Genomic DNA, 14,855 nt, shown 5'->3' with positions numbered 1-14,855 from the left:
GGTTCTGTCTCCACACTTATCAGGCTGCCTTATGTAATATGTGCTTATGGCATATTGCTGAGAAACAACTGAATGATCAGAGAAAGTGAGATATCTAGCATCCCAAGAAAAACAATTGGATTAAAAGTCCTTAACTTGATGTTTGACAATTACTACTTTCATTCTAAGTACAATGACCCAGAAGTTAACCTCAGGGACTTCTGTGGGAACTCCTAAACTTTGGCCTGCCACCTCTTCTCCCCAAAAAAGTGTAATAATGAAAAAAGTGATACCATCACATTATTCAGACCCTGCTCCCTCTCCACATCATTGGCTACCAAACGAATAACAAAGGAATGAATGCGTAACAGGATATTATCCCATAGCACAATTCATCACAGCAGGCAAAGAGCAAAGGAGGAAGACTTAGATTTGAGACTTAATGGCAACAGACCATTATTCTTAGTAAGTACACCTTAGCTACACCCTTCTTCTTCAGCTTGTACCTATTTTTCCTCTACAAAGTGAAATGAAAATAGCTATGAATTCTAGTAAGCACAAAAAATTGTTCCAATGATCATATAGTTCTTTATTGCTGTCTAAAAGTGTAACAGCATCATGCAAACCTCTCACTGTTAATGAGGAAAAATATTTCTGAATGTCAAATGTACCATCTGCAGTTTCCTAATTAAAATTATCTGGAGAGTTACTAACGAACATCTCCAGTGCCTTAGTGCTTATAGCACAATTTTACTAAACCTTATTTGAAGTTTTTATTTTTTTTTGAAGAAGAACTATAAATGAGAGGTTGGGGAACTGTTAACATAAACCCTAATTGTCAAAGAAATATTGTTCATTTTTAGGTTCATCATTACTGTATGTTACTGCAGCATCAGCAGGAAGCACCATGTAGCTTAGCACAGCCGTTCTGACCCTGCAGATGTCTTGCACTACAACTCCCAAGATGCTCAAGCTAGCATGACAACCTGTGGCATGATGGGAGTTGCAGTTCAATACACCTGGAGGATACCAGGTTGGGGAAGGTTGACCTAGCTTAAACTAGGTAAAATTTTAAAATCTGACCTGCCATGTATGTGCAAGCAAGGCAGAATAACACTTCAGCCACCACTGAATTTTGCCCAAAAATGAAATAGAAAGCAGAATAACATATACTGGAAGATGCAATTTGAATAAATTGACTTTATGCACTCTCAATTAACAGTAAATAGAACTATATTTGTACTACTACTTATTCTTTTCAAGTACTAACAAGATAGAACATTTTCATCTTTGGAGTTCCAGCTTGCTGTTAATGGGCATTTTAATTTTGTGCTATCTATAGTCCTTGTTTCCCTTTTGTATTACAGATTGGTATTGCAGATATTTACATGCCTTTTAATAGGCAATAGATCAATGATTTACCAACAAATCTTTAATTCATGCTCTCTTTTTCTCTTGCTTTGTAAATGTTAAATGTGCCTTGCCAGAAAGTGTCCAGAAATGCATTTGGAAGATTCTGACGTGCTCCAGCAAACAGCTCCAGAAAGGATAAAGCACTCCAGAATCTGCTTGTTTCCAGATTCTTTGGCATGACTTATCTCTTTCTTTATTTCTAAAATGTATGAACTGCCTAGCATGGTGTGCACAACATTAAAACAAATAAATCTACTATAAAACCATACAATTAAATGTTACAATTCAAATTAAAACAAGAACAATTCAAAGTTTAAAACAAATTCATCCAGCAAACAAAACAATCTATTCTGTTTAAAAGGGAATTAAGTTTAAGACTGTGACATAGGAACATGCTTGGACAATTTTTTCAGCTTATTAACAATAAGAAAATGAAGTCAGCACCAGATTTTTATATATTTAATATTTATTTTTAAATTGTAAACTCTGTATATATGAGGGACTGGGGTCTTATGAAGAAAGGTTGATAGGGATAAGTCTCTTTAGCCTAACAAAGTGATGATTATGAGGCGATACAGTAGCCATCTTCAAATATCTGAAGGAATTTAATGTAGATGTTCTTGAGTAATAGGTTCAACTTAGAACAAAGGAGATTTTTAATTAATTTAATTTTAATTTAATTATAACATTTCTATGCTGTCCTTTGAAACAAGCCTCAGGACAACTTACAAACAATAAAAATAGTGGTATAAAATAGAATTAAAATATTCAATAACACAGTATAAACAACAATTCATAAGTAACGAAAAAGAATAAAAGGAAAGAAAGAAGAAAAAGAAAATGTGACTGTATAAAATAATAATTATTAATAAAATTATTGATATTATTAAAATAGCGGTTAAATAAAAAGGTATTTACCTGGCGCAAGAAGGAGTACAGAGTCGGCACCAGGCAGATTTTGATCAAACACAAGGAAGAACTTGGAAGCTCAGGTGACAGCGGTAGCGAGGAACGCCTTCCTTCAGCTTCGGCTGATTAATCAGCTGCGCCCCTACCTGGAATACGACTGCCTGGCGACGGTGACACACGCGCTGGTGACTTCCCGCCTAGACTTCTGCAACGCGCTTTACGTGGGGCTTCCCCTGAAGACAGTCCGAACACTTCAATTGGTGCAAAATAGAGCTGCCAGGTTGCTGACGGGGACGGGGCGTTATGCTCACATGACTCCAGTCCTCCATCAGCTTCACTGGCTTCCCATTGAAGCCCGGGCCCAATTCAAGGTGTTGATTATGACCTACAAAGCCCTAAACGGCTTTGGGTCCTGGCTACCTGAACGAGCGCTTACGTCCGTATATGCCCGACCGCCCTTTGAGATCTGCGGGAGAGTCCCTTCTCCGGGAACCCTCCATGAAAGAAATTAGGAGAGTAAGTACCCGGAGGAGGGCTTTCTCTGCGGTGGCGCCCAACCTATGGAATTCACTCCCCAAAGAGGTCCGCCTGGCACAGTCGTTACTGGTTTTTCGGCGCCAGGTAAAGACCTTTTTATTTAAACATCATTTCAATTGTTAAAACATATGATCTGGCCTGGGCAACTTCTTCTTCCTTCTCTTTCTCCTCCTATATTTTTATTTTATACTGATAATTTTAATTTTGTATTTGTAAATCAATGTATTTTTTGTATTGTTATATTTAATGGTAATTTATTATGTACTATTGTATTTCAATGTATTTTATCATGTTGTAAGCCGCCCCGAGGTTTCGGCAAGGGGCGGCATAGAAATGTTATAATAATAATAATAATAATAATAATAATAATAACAACAACAACAACAACAACAACAACAACTTCTTGATGGTATAAATTGTTTGACAGTGGAACTGTCTGATAGATGGTCTTGGAAAAACTTGGTTTTCCTTCACTGGGGCTGATCAAATAGAGGTTGGATGCCCACCAGTCAGGGATTCTCTGACTGCAGATTTCCTCCATCACCAGACAATGGCAGACTTTTCAGAACCCTTCCAGTTTTGTAACTCTATGTTCTGAAATATGCATGTACACTGGGAATGCAATCCTGGTGCTTTTTATATACAAAATGATTTAATCCATATATTCTGAAGGCATATTGTGAATCGAGACTTTGTATTTTGTTGTGTCAAAATTTGTGGTTCAAAACTTATAGCAAATGATATTTAAAATGTGTACTTTGAATATATTCAAAGGTGTGCATTTTTAAAGCTTTTTCTTTTTTAGAAATATGTATTTAAATGCATCGTTGACTGAGAATTTCCATACAGTTTTTAATTAAGTGGATTAATAAGGAAACAGGATGGAACAGGCTCATGAGTGACCATTTCAGAAGGTGATGCAACTCAGAAATACGGTGATGCATCCATTCCCAATATTTGGATTGAATGGTCCTAATTTGACTTTATGTCCATTCCATGTGTTCCTTGGTATGTCCATTCTGTTCCATTTCTCTACAGGTTTTAAAAAAGGGAATCCTTTAAAAATCCTAAAAGTCTGGATTTACTTCCTTTAAAAAGAAAATGCATAAATGGTACATTCCAGGTGATCCAAGAAGTAATGTGCTTCTTTTTTAATCCTTTCTTACAGAAAATAGTTGCCCACAGCAGCAAACAGGCATGTCCTCAGCGAGACGTGTTGAAGATAGGCCTGCAATTCTGCTTGGAAGCAAGGGGACTTATTTATTTATTTAGGGAATTTCTATGCCACCCCATTTGCCGAAGCCTCAGGGCGGCTCACAAACATAAATAAATAACATCCTATAAAATAATATAAATTAAGTTGCCCTGGCCAAAGAATAAAATAAATAAATAATATTAACAATTAAAATAATGTTTGAATAAAAAGGTCTTTGCCTGGCACCGAAAAACGAATAACGATGGCGCCAGGCGGACCTCTCTGGGGAGCACATTCCATAGATTGGGTGCCACCACAGAGAAAGCCCTCCTCTGAGTACTTCGAATTTCCTTCACGGAGGGTTCCTGGAGAGGGGCCTCTCCCACTGATCTCAAGGGGCGGACGGGCAGGCATATATGGACGTAAGCGCTCCTTCAGGTAACTTGAAGGACTTGACAATATATATGGACTTGATGATAGGCCACCCACCACTGAGGGAGATGTATGTGTGGGCCATGGGAAGCATGGCTGCTGTCATGAGGACAGGCATGTTCTAACTCTACAATCTCCCTAAAACTCGCAACATGTCATTAGGTCACTACCCCTGGGAAGAACTGATTTTTTAGCATGAAGGTGCACTTACCACTGAATACCCCAAGAGTATAGAGAAAAAGGAGGGGAAGGGGGAGGAGAGCAACGCTTGGCTCAATAAAATCAGGTAAGGTTTCCAAAGTGGACCCATGCCCAGTTGGCATATTAATGAAGACCATTTGACTTCTTGCTGAAATTCAAACTCACCAAATTCCTCCCCCACTTTCCTGGTGATGGAATGAACTAAATAATTGTTCAGCAAAGTAAAACATCACAAAATTGTGTATGCACTGGAGGAAGAGGAAAGGGATGCTCTTACCTTATGTGCAAAGAAGCGCAAAGTCAGTCCCATGTTAGACATGGCTAATAGGTCTGAAAATGGAGTAGGTGGAATTGTGTCTGTGTGTGTGTGAGAGAGAGAGAGTGAGCGAGAGAGAGAGAGAGAGAGCGCAGGATTAAGGATTATTATTTTTCCATTAAGTTAAAACAGCAGAGCATGGCACAGTGTTCAGTACAATTGTGTTGGTTACACCCTGTGTAAGACTGCAGTATTTAAGCCACCTCACCGGCCATGGGATGCCAGCACACATTAAATACCCTTTTGTAATTTTCTTAAGAACAACCGTTGATTAGAGCTCTGCTTTATTAGACCAATATCCATTTCCTAGCTTTGCAAACTTCTAGTTATAGCAACACAGCTTATCTGGCAAACTCACTGCATGGGGAATTTCTGGCCTGCCTGTTTGTCACTGGAATTAATACAGACCCTTTGTGAGCATCACTCTCTATCACATGAGCAATGGCACTCAGCAAAGAACTTGATTTTATCATTAAGCACTTCGGCAACAACGTACAGCCATGAACAAAATAAATGATACTGGGCTGGGACAGATAGGCCTTGCTGTCAGCTGATAATGAATTATATTTGGTAACTGTGAGCAATAAACATTTTTCTGCATGGAGAGTGTAGCAGTAATGCAAAAAGAAAGATACTATTAGTTATTAAAGGATTGGGCAGCTCTCTCTTAGTGAAAGAAATCATATGGTATAGCTCAGTATATAATTATCTGTCCTAACAATAAATGAGGAAGGAAATACTATTTTCAAAGCTCCTCTGATTTAGTGTGTGTGGGGATGGGGTGCATGTACATATGGGGAATGTTGTATATATGGAAAGGAAAGCGTGTATATATGAAGTAGAAGAAGAGGAAGGTCTTTCTACCAGATGCAGATAGTACATTCTACTTCTACAGATGTAGATTTGGATAGATACATACATTTCATTCCATCTCTTCCCCAGTGTACTTGGGGTGTCAAAGTGTACTTGTCCGTTTTTTGGGTTTTTTGTTGTTGTTTTGTTTTTTCAAATGCACTCATTTTTGAATGTGCATTTTTCAAGTCTGTGCATTTTTAACATGTTTTCTTGGTACTGATAGTACCAAGATAGCTCAGAAACGTACGATGTGTGACACAAAAATAACTGGATTAGTACCAAAAAATATTTATTGATAAATTATAACATTCTGAACATTGTCACCTTCTATATACTCCCCCTCCTGATCGCTACACTGCTCCATATGTATTTTCCATTGATTGAAACAGTGCTGGAAGTCTTCTTGCATGAAGCTCTTCAACAGGCTTGCCGTTTTTGTCTTCACTTCATCCATTGATGCAAAACGTGTTCCCTTCAGGTCACTTTTGATTTTCGGGAACAAGTAAAAATCACAGGGAGCTAAATTGGATGAATAAAGAGGATGATCAAGGACAGCAATGTTTTTTACACTCAAAAACTGCTTTACAGAAAAAGCATTGTGTGCAGGAGTACAATGTTGATTTGCTGTTCAATTTTTCCTCCCAACATTATGGTAGCAACATGTGTAGTGAGTGTAGTTCGAATACTGACCAGGCTATTCATAGGATATACCTAGCCGGTCAGCGGTTTGAGAGGGTGTGTAGGAGGAGATACAGTTCTATGATGTATGTCTAGCCAGCCTCCAGATGATTTTCAGTAAAGCCCTAAGCGCAATCCGGTTATTTCTGTGTGTCACCTTGTAAACATTTTAGATGACAGGTTGTGTTTGGGTCTACACTTGGTTCCAGGAAGGCCAATAAGATCATTTCCAGTCAAAACTGAAGTGAAACAAATTCCTCCTCCATCTGTGTTCACACATCTGGGCTTTCCTAAGCTCCTGCTTCCTGAGATAAGAGATGCTCCAAGCCTCCAGCGGAATGACAGCATCTGAAGCTGTCAAGATGCCCTGCACCATGAACCATACTGAGGAAAAAATGTAAGGTTTCTAATATCACAGAATCATAGAACTGTAGAGTTGGAAAGGGCCAAGAAGGCCGTTGGGACCAACGCCCTGCTCTTGCAGATCATCAGTTTACACCATCTCACTCAGATGACCGTCCACTTTCTATTTGAAATTCTCTAGTATGGGAGACCCCACAAATTCTCTAGGAAACTGGTTCCACTATCATATTACTCTGTGATTGAGGAAACTTTTCCTGATATCTACCTACACTCTGGTTTCAGTGAGAAGAGTGTTGGCCTTCCTCTTTGTGACAGCCTTTGAGGTACTTATAAAGCAATTTCATGTCCCGCTAAAGTCTTCTCTTTTCAAGACTGAACATACACAGTACTTTCAGTCTCTTCTCACAGGGCAGTATTTCCAAATCCTGGATCATTTTTGTTGCCCTCCTCTGGACCCTTTCTAATTTTTCTGCTTCTGTCTTAAATCTTGGTGCTCAGAACTGGACACAGTATTCTGGGTGAGGTCTGACTAGTGAGGAGTAGGGGTGAAATAAGACTTCCCATGATTTGGAAGAAAGACTTCTATTAATGCATCCCAAAATAACGCTTTCCCTTTTTGCAGCTGAATTGCATTGTTGGCTCAGATTTAACCTGTTGTCTACAATAACTCCAGGATCTCTTTCTTTTTCAGTTCTGTTGAGCCATGTTTTCCCCATCTTGTATCCATGCATTTGGTTTCTTTTTCCTAGATGGAGGATTTGGCACGTGTCCTTATTGGATTTCATTCTGTTGCTCTTAGCCCAGTGTTCAAGTTTATCAAGATTGTCCTGGATCTTCATTCTGTTTTCTAGGTGTTTGCTATTCCACCCAGTTTTGATTTGTCTGCAAATTTGATTATCTTTTCTTGTACTTCCTCATCTAAATCATTAGTAAAGATGTTGAAGAGCACTGGGCCGAGGTCTGAACCCTGGGACACCCCACTAGTTACCTTCCTCCAGTTTGAAAAGGTGCCATTGATGAGTACCTTGGTGTCCAATTTACATGTCCAAGCATGTTTTTGCTAATTTGCTTATCAGAATATCATAGGGCACTATGTCAAAAGTTTTCTTAAAGTCAAGGAAGATTGGAAGGTTATCCAGTCAGAAAAGGAGATTAAATTAGTCCGACATGATTTATTTTTGATAAATCCATGTTGGCTTTTATTAATCACTGCATTTTCTTCAAGGTGCTTGCAGACTGATTTTTAAGGAGTTTTCTCCAGAATTTTTCCATGGATTGATGTCAGACTAACTGGTCTTTAGTTCCCAAGCCCATCTTTTTTCCAATGATATCATTCTCCTTGGAAAAACTGGAAAGTTGCTTTTTGAAGGTTGTATCCTTGTTCTCTTTTTGATTGAGTGGTTGGTAATAGATGCCAATAACCATATCTTTCTCCTTTTAAAATAAGCCAGATGCTTTGAGTGGGGCTACTAATTTCCTCCTCTTGCATTTCTGTGCAGTTATATATGTCTCTTATACATAATGCAACTCCAGCTCCCTTTTTTCCTTCCTATTTTTCTTGAACAGGTTGTATCCATCCATTGTGGAGTTCCAGTCATGTGAGTCATCCCACCAAGTATCCGTTATTCCTATGAGATTATAATTGCCCTCATGTACTATGAGCTCAAGTTCATGTTGTTTGCTCCCCACACTCTGGGCATTGGTGTAGAGATATCAAAGCTCATTCTCAGCGCCCTGGTTTTCTTCCTGCTTTTTTGAGGAACTGATGTTAAGCCTTGCTTCAGTTTTTTATTCCTTTGAAACACAGAAGTCTTTGGCAGGTGATGGTATGCCATGCTCTATCCCCTCCCCCTCGTATCTTTCAGTTTAAAGCCCTCTTGATGAATGTTTTCAAATAGTGGCCAAACACATGCTTTCCATTCTTTGTGAGGTGCAGCCCATCATTTATTAATAGCCCATCTTCCAGGAACATTAGCTTGTGGTCCCAAAATCCAAATCTCTCCGTATTGCATCACTGTTGTAATCAGTCATTCATCTGAAGGATTTTTCTTTCCCTATAAGTTCCTCTTCCAAGTAGTGGTAGGCTTGGGGAGAAGACTATATGGGCCCTGCTTTTGATATTATCCCCTAGAACTTTGAAATCTGATGTTGTTTCATCAAAGCTTGTCCTGGCAGTGTTATTAGCTCTCACATGGATGAGAAGGAAAGGGTATTTGTCAGTGGGTTGTATGAGCTGTGTGAACTAATCTTTAACCTTGACTCCAGGGAGACAGCATACTTGGCAATTCTCTAGGTTGTTGCAACATACATATTTTTCCATCTCGCACAACAGGGAATATCCCACAACTTCTTCACAATTTCTTTCTCTTATTCTTTTCTTGTTGCAAAGTTTGGAATCTTTTTCCTTACTTGATTGACCTTTTGTCTCTTTTTCAGATGCACTCAGTGTGTCATGCAGTTCTTTCACAGTGGGGTGGATAAGGTGGATGTAGATCCAATAGTTTTCGCCTTCTCTGATCTCCCAGAATGGCCTTCTGTGGACACTGCAGAAATTAGGGAGTTAATCTTGCAGTTAAAATTGGAGAAAGCTGCTGGGCCAGATGCTATTCCACCAGATATGTTAAAATGCAATCTGAATTGATAGGCCTTGATTCTTGCTCCCCTGTTCATGATGATAGATGGAACAGGGAAAATACCATCTATCTAATTTTAGGCCAATAAGTTTATCAGTTGTGGGGAAAGTCTATGGGAAATATTTATTAAACATCTTGTCCCATGATTAATAAACAAAAAATCATTGGCCCAGGGCAAGCAGGGTTTGGACAAGGTGAATCCAAAATAGTCCCTCTCCCTGAACAGGTTATCATACAGGGTGACCCAGGTGGATTCAGTACCATAACCAGGTCTGAAGCTGGACTGAAATGGGTCTAGATAATCTGTTTCATCCAAGAGTGCTTGGAGTTGTCCTGCCACCACCTGCTCGAACACCTTGCCCAAAAACGGAATGTTGGCCACTGGTCTAAAATTGGCAGGCACATCTGGGTCCAGAGACACCTTCTTCAGGATAGGCTGGATCACCGCCTCCTTCAAGGGGGGCAGAGACCTGGCCCTCCCTCAGTGAGGCATTGATAACCTCCTGGACCCAGGGACCAATCCCATAACTGGCTTATTTAAGTAGCCAAGAGGGACAAGGGTCAAGAATACAAGTGGTTGGACATACCACTCCAAGAACTTTGTCCACCTCATCAGGCTGCGATAACTGAAACTCATCTAATAATAATGGACCAGATGGCACTCTGGACACCTCCTGCACTAGAACCATATCAACTGTGGAGTCCAGATCACAACAAATCTGAGAGATTTTTTCCTAAAAGTGCTGGGCAAAGTCATCACAGTGGGCTGATGAAGGTGCGACCACATCATTTCCTGGCCACAGTGTGTCAGGCCTCACACCACTCGAAAAAGCTCCACTGGATGGTACTGTGAGGAAGCAATGGAAGAGGAGAAGAACTGCCTCTTAGCTGCCCTCACCGCCACAGCATAGGCTCGATAATGAGCACGTGTGTTTGGTCAGATTCATCCTGAGATTTCCTCCACCTGAGCTCTAATCGCCTCCCAGCCTGGTTCATCACCCACAACCCAGGTGTTTACCATGCTGCTGAGCAGACTCTGCTAGGCGGGAAAGGATGCTTAGGAGCAATCATGTCAATTGCCCTGGTCATCTCCCTGTTCCACAAATTGACAAGGACATCAAATAGAGCACCAGCTTTATCCACTGGAAAATACCGGAAAATACCCCATAGCCCTCAGGAATCCATCTGGATCCATCCAGCTCTGGGGGCTGACGATCTTACTAGGGCCCACACCCTTCTGGAGGGAAAGATCAGGCCCAAGCTCAAACCTCACAAGGAAGTGGTCTGACCATGACAAAGGAGTTAGGACCAAATTTCGCACTTCCAGGCCACCTTATACAAAAACAGATGAGAAAAGCAAATTCTCAACTGGATGCCTTCTTTCTTTATTTAAAGGGAGCTTTTGGTTCAGCTAATAGGGATCTCTTAGGATTAAGCTGCAAAAGTTAGGAATAGATAAAGGACTCCTTCTACTTATAGGATTATATTCTGATACATTCTGCCAGGTCAGGTTGTCATGGAAAGGAGAAGTACCCAACAATTTCTAGCTAATAAAGGACAGAAACAAGGACGTATCCTAGCACCCACCTTGTTTAATCTGTTCATAAATGATCTAGCATCCCATCAAACTAGAGTGGAAGGACTTAGAGTCCTAGACTTAGGTTGTGTAGATAATGCAGATGATGCAGTAATTTTCTCCCAGATGTGCATAGGTTTGAATCATTTGATTAACAGCTGCACAGAATATTTGGATAAAAATAGGATACAACTAAATTATAGCAAATCCAAAGTAATGGTGTTTGCCAAACCATGGGGAAAAATTCCTGGAAATGTAAGGGGAACATTGTAGAATAGGTTAAGTAAATTAAATATTTGGGAATTAATTTCATTATAAGAACTTCTGGGTGAATCATTGGAAAGCTTCAGGTAATGCAGCCCAGCTTTCAGTCCAGTCCATTATAAGATTCTTTTTCAGTGGAGGTACAAGCTATGTGCAGACTGCACTTCAGGTTTTTAGGGCAAAAATAATACCCTAAGCATTATATGCCCCTCTATGGTTAAATGCACTGTGACTTTGTGTTTCTGTCCTGGGGAGCTGTTATGAGAACGGGTGCTTTCTCCTCTCTTCCCTAAAGAGTAACAACACAGCCCTACTCATAAATGGGAGTGTGCCACAAAGAAGAAAGAAAGTGTGTGCCGGGGGGCGGGGGGGGGGGGACACACACAACTAAGTGCACAGAAAGAAGAGAAAAGAAGGGGGGAGTGTTAGGGACTTCTCCCTTGATCTTTTCCACCAAACTTCTGTTTGCTTGCTGTGGTCTCTCGCTGCCTGGGAGTTTGGCTGCTTGCATCCTGGAAGCCCTAGACCAGCTGGGGCAGCTTGCTCTGCTCGGAGTTGGGAACCAGAATGAATCACCACATCCATACAACTGCTGCTAGCTGATCTGGCCACTCCCCTGAAGTTACTCAGCTAATCAACTAATCAGCTGATTTGGAACTTCCCTTCAGTTGTATCTTAGAGAACAAAAGACTGTTTGCTGGGCTAGTGCAGGTCCATCTCTCCTTTGCCTCTGCCTGTCTCAGCCTTCCTTTCCCTTCCAAGTTCTCCACCAAACTCCAGTTTGCTCTCCAGGTTGTTTGCTCCCTGGGAGCTTGGCTGCCTATATTCCAGAGACCCTAGACCAGCTGAGGCAGCTCACACTGCCCTGCTCTGCAATGATCAACTTCCACATGCCTCTTGAGGTGATGTAATGCCACATCTCTGAATTGGCTTTCAGGAGGCACACTTTCATATGGACTTCATTTATTTCCATCCTTTAGGGGTGGGGAGTGACCATAAATCAGAGGCAGGGCACATCTTTTGCATTCGCAAGGTCAGAGTCTCTGAAAAGTCATTGCCAAAGTTGTGCTAGATGAATAAATAGTCTGGTTTGGTATAAGATAGCTTCTTATGTTAAAATGGTTTACACCCAAACTGAGCCTTTGAATGTGAGACCTCTCTTTTTAGAAGTACATTATTATCATCCAGGTGCAATCAGAATGAGCACTGCTGTATGACATAGGATCCATCAGGAGACACAACACCAGGGTTAAATGCTACCTGGAGCATTATTCACTTGGAGCGCAAGGCCGTTCATCATCACAGGTTCATACCAGGAAATGCAGGCTAGCAGGGGTATTGTTGGCTTACTCCAGCAATGCAGATGGCCTTTTATAAATGAACTGTGCAACGAACATCCTGGGCCCATTCATCTTTGTTGGCACATGAGATACGACTCGCTAAATGTCACTTCCCTTAAAATATTATAGCAAAAGATTAACTGGGTACAGTAATTTATTAGCAGGTTTAGCATGAAATATGTCCTGTGTACAAGTCCACTATGTATGTGCTTGGGGGCTGGGAGCTCAGTAAGCCCTCATTTCACAAATAGGTGATCCAGTCATGGTCTCCATCTCATGTCAGCTTTGTCATTCATTCATTCATTCATTCATTCATTCATTCATTGAAAGCTTTTCTACCCCATCCACCACTAGCGCCTTGGGATGGCTTATAATAACAATTACATCTGGACAAAGTCCTACAGTTAACATACAACAAAAGATATCACCATTACTAATCAAAGGTAAATTTGGGAAGAAATTTAGTTTTGCATGAAACTTTGATTACTGTTGCTACCATTCTGGAGTAATCTGCTGCTGCTGCTGTTCTTGTTGCCGCTGTAGTTGTGAAAATGACAGCGACTCACAAGTCTGTGTCCTGAATGTGAGCTCACATGCTTTGACATATGATTTAATCATGAAATTCCAAATGGGCCATGGCAATATCAGTCAGATGTGACTTCTCCCACCCTACAGCATGGCTTTGAAGCCAGGCACTGAACACCCCACCTAAGAAAGTGCTCGCATAATGGGAGCTCCTGAAAGGATGTTGCAGATACCTGGCCCTTGTGTATTGTCTGCTGTTGATAAGTGTCCCCACAGATTTGTATATACAGTTATTACACTGATGGGACACAATTAAGGCCACCATCCTAGACACAATTATTTGTATGGTACCTATTTCTGAATAGACGTGTATAGCACTGCAAGTTATAATAATTAAATAACTATTGGCTAGATCAGTAATATAGTTCTCAGGTAGCTGCTTTTGAACTGGAAATGAGACACAATTCAGTGCAAGTCTATGTCTCAATCATTTGGATTTGCTCTTTGTGAATCTTCAGTAGGCACCTCTACTTTGGCACTTTACTCTGCCTTGCTCAGAGATCAGGCAGGTGTGTGCGTCAGTAGAGAACAGCAGCAAGGAGGAGGAGCAATGGGCATCTCCTGCCTACTTGATTCCCTTATCCATACAGTGGCTGTGAGGAATGGTGAAGTGAGCAGGTCCTGATATATTCTCCCAGCCTTAGTTAAAGCAGGCTCCCCACAGCACAGAGGCAGCTGCTATCAAGGGCAAAGTTCATGATCATTAACATGAATTGGAACTTTCACTCCATCCATCAACATGCATTCAAAGTGGGAGAGGAAATTCACACAGCTTAGGAGCACAAAATTCAAGAATTTAAGGGATAATTAATCTCCCCCATTGGCACCATGTTTCACAAGGACATGGGCACCACATTTTGGAGGGCGATTAAGGACCAGTTTGCCTGTGTATTGAAGTCACTTATTTTACCTCTGATCTATCCACCCAAAGAAAAGCAGGAGCATGTGAACTGACTCTACTGAAACACTATGGGGAGGAAGGCTTTCTGTGAAAGGAAGGGACCCTCCACAATAGATATAGTTCCAGGAAGAGGCAAGAAGAGATCTTCACTGAAGAAATATAGGTGAGCCAATTCCCACCCTGTATCTAATCCACCATTCTGGAAGAAAGTGTCAGGAGAGTGAGGATGCTTTGGATCTGACAGATCCAAAGGCACTCCCACTATACTCTGCAACAATGTTTTGAGCCCTATATTTCCAGCCAGAGAGTTTTCCACACGTCACTTGAAGGCTTCCAGTGTGGATATGTTGACCTAGTGGTGAAGCAGCACTTCCAACCAATCCAAAGAACTCTCATGCCTGGTCTCTAAGAACACCTAGTAATTTTAATAGACCTATTTTCATATATCATTCTTCTCTCACTCTCTTTTTAAACAAATACTTCAAAATTCTGCATATTCTACAAATCCCTTCATCCGCCAGGGATCCCCAGGCAGTGTGTACAACATTTAAAAAGTGAGCAAATCCAATATGAGAACTAATCAGCGACACATCACATCTATTTCTTCCAGTCTTCATTATGAATAAGAAAAGCTCAAAATTACTCATTCTTTAATTTCAGTAGAGCAAGGTAATATCC

Source organism: Varanus komodoensis, unplaced genomic scaffold (assembly GCF_004798865.1).
Source record: "Varanus komodoensis strain SLA01 unplaced genomic scaffold, ASM479886v1 scaffold17, whole genome shotgun sequence".
NCBI classification, from domain to species: Eukaryota; Metazoa; Chordata; class Lepidosauria; order Squamata; family Varanidae; genus Varanus; species Varanus komodoensis.
Note: the sequence above shows the minus strand (reverse complement) of the source record.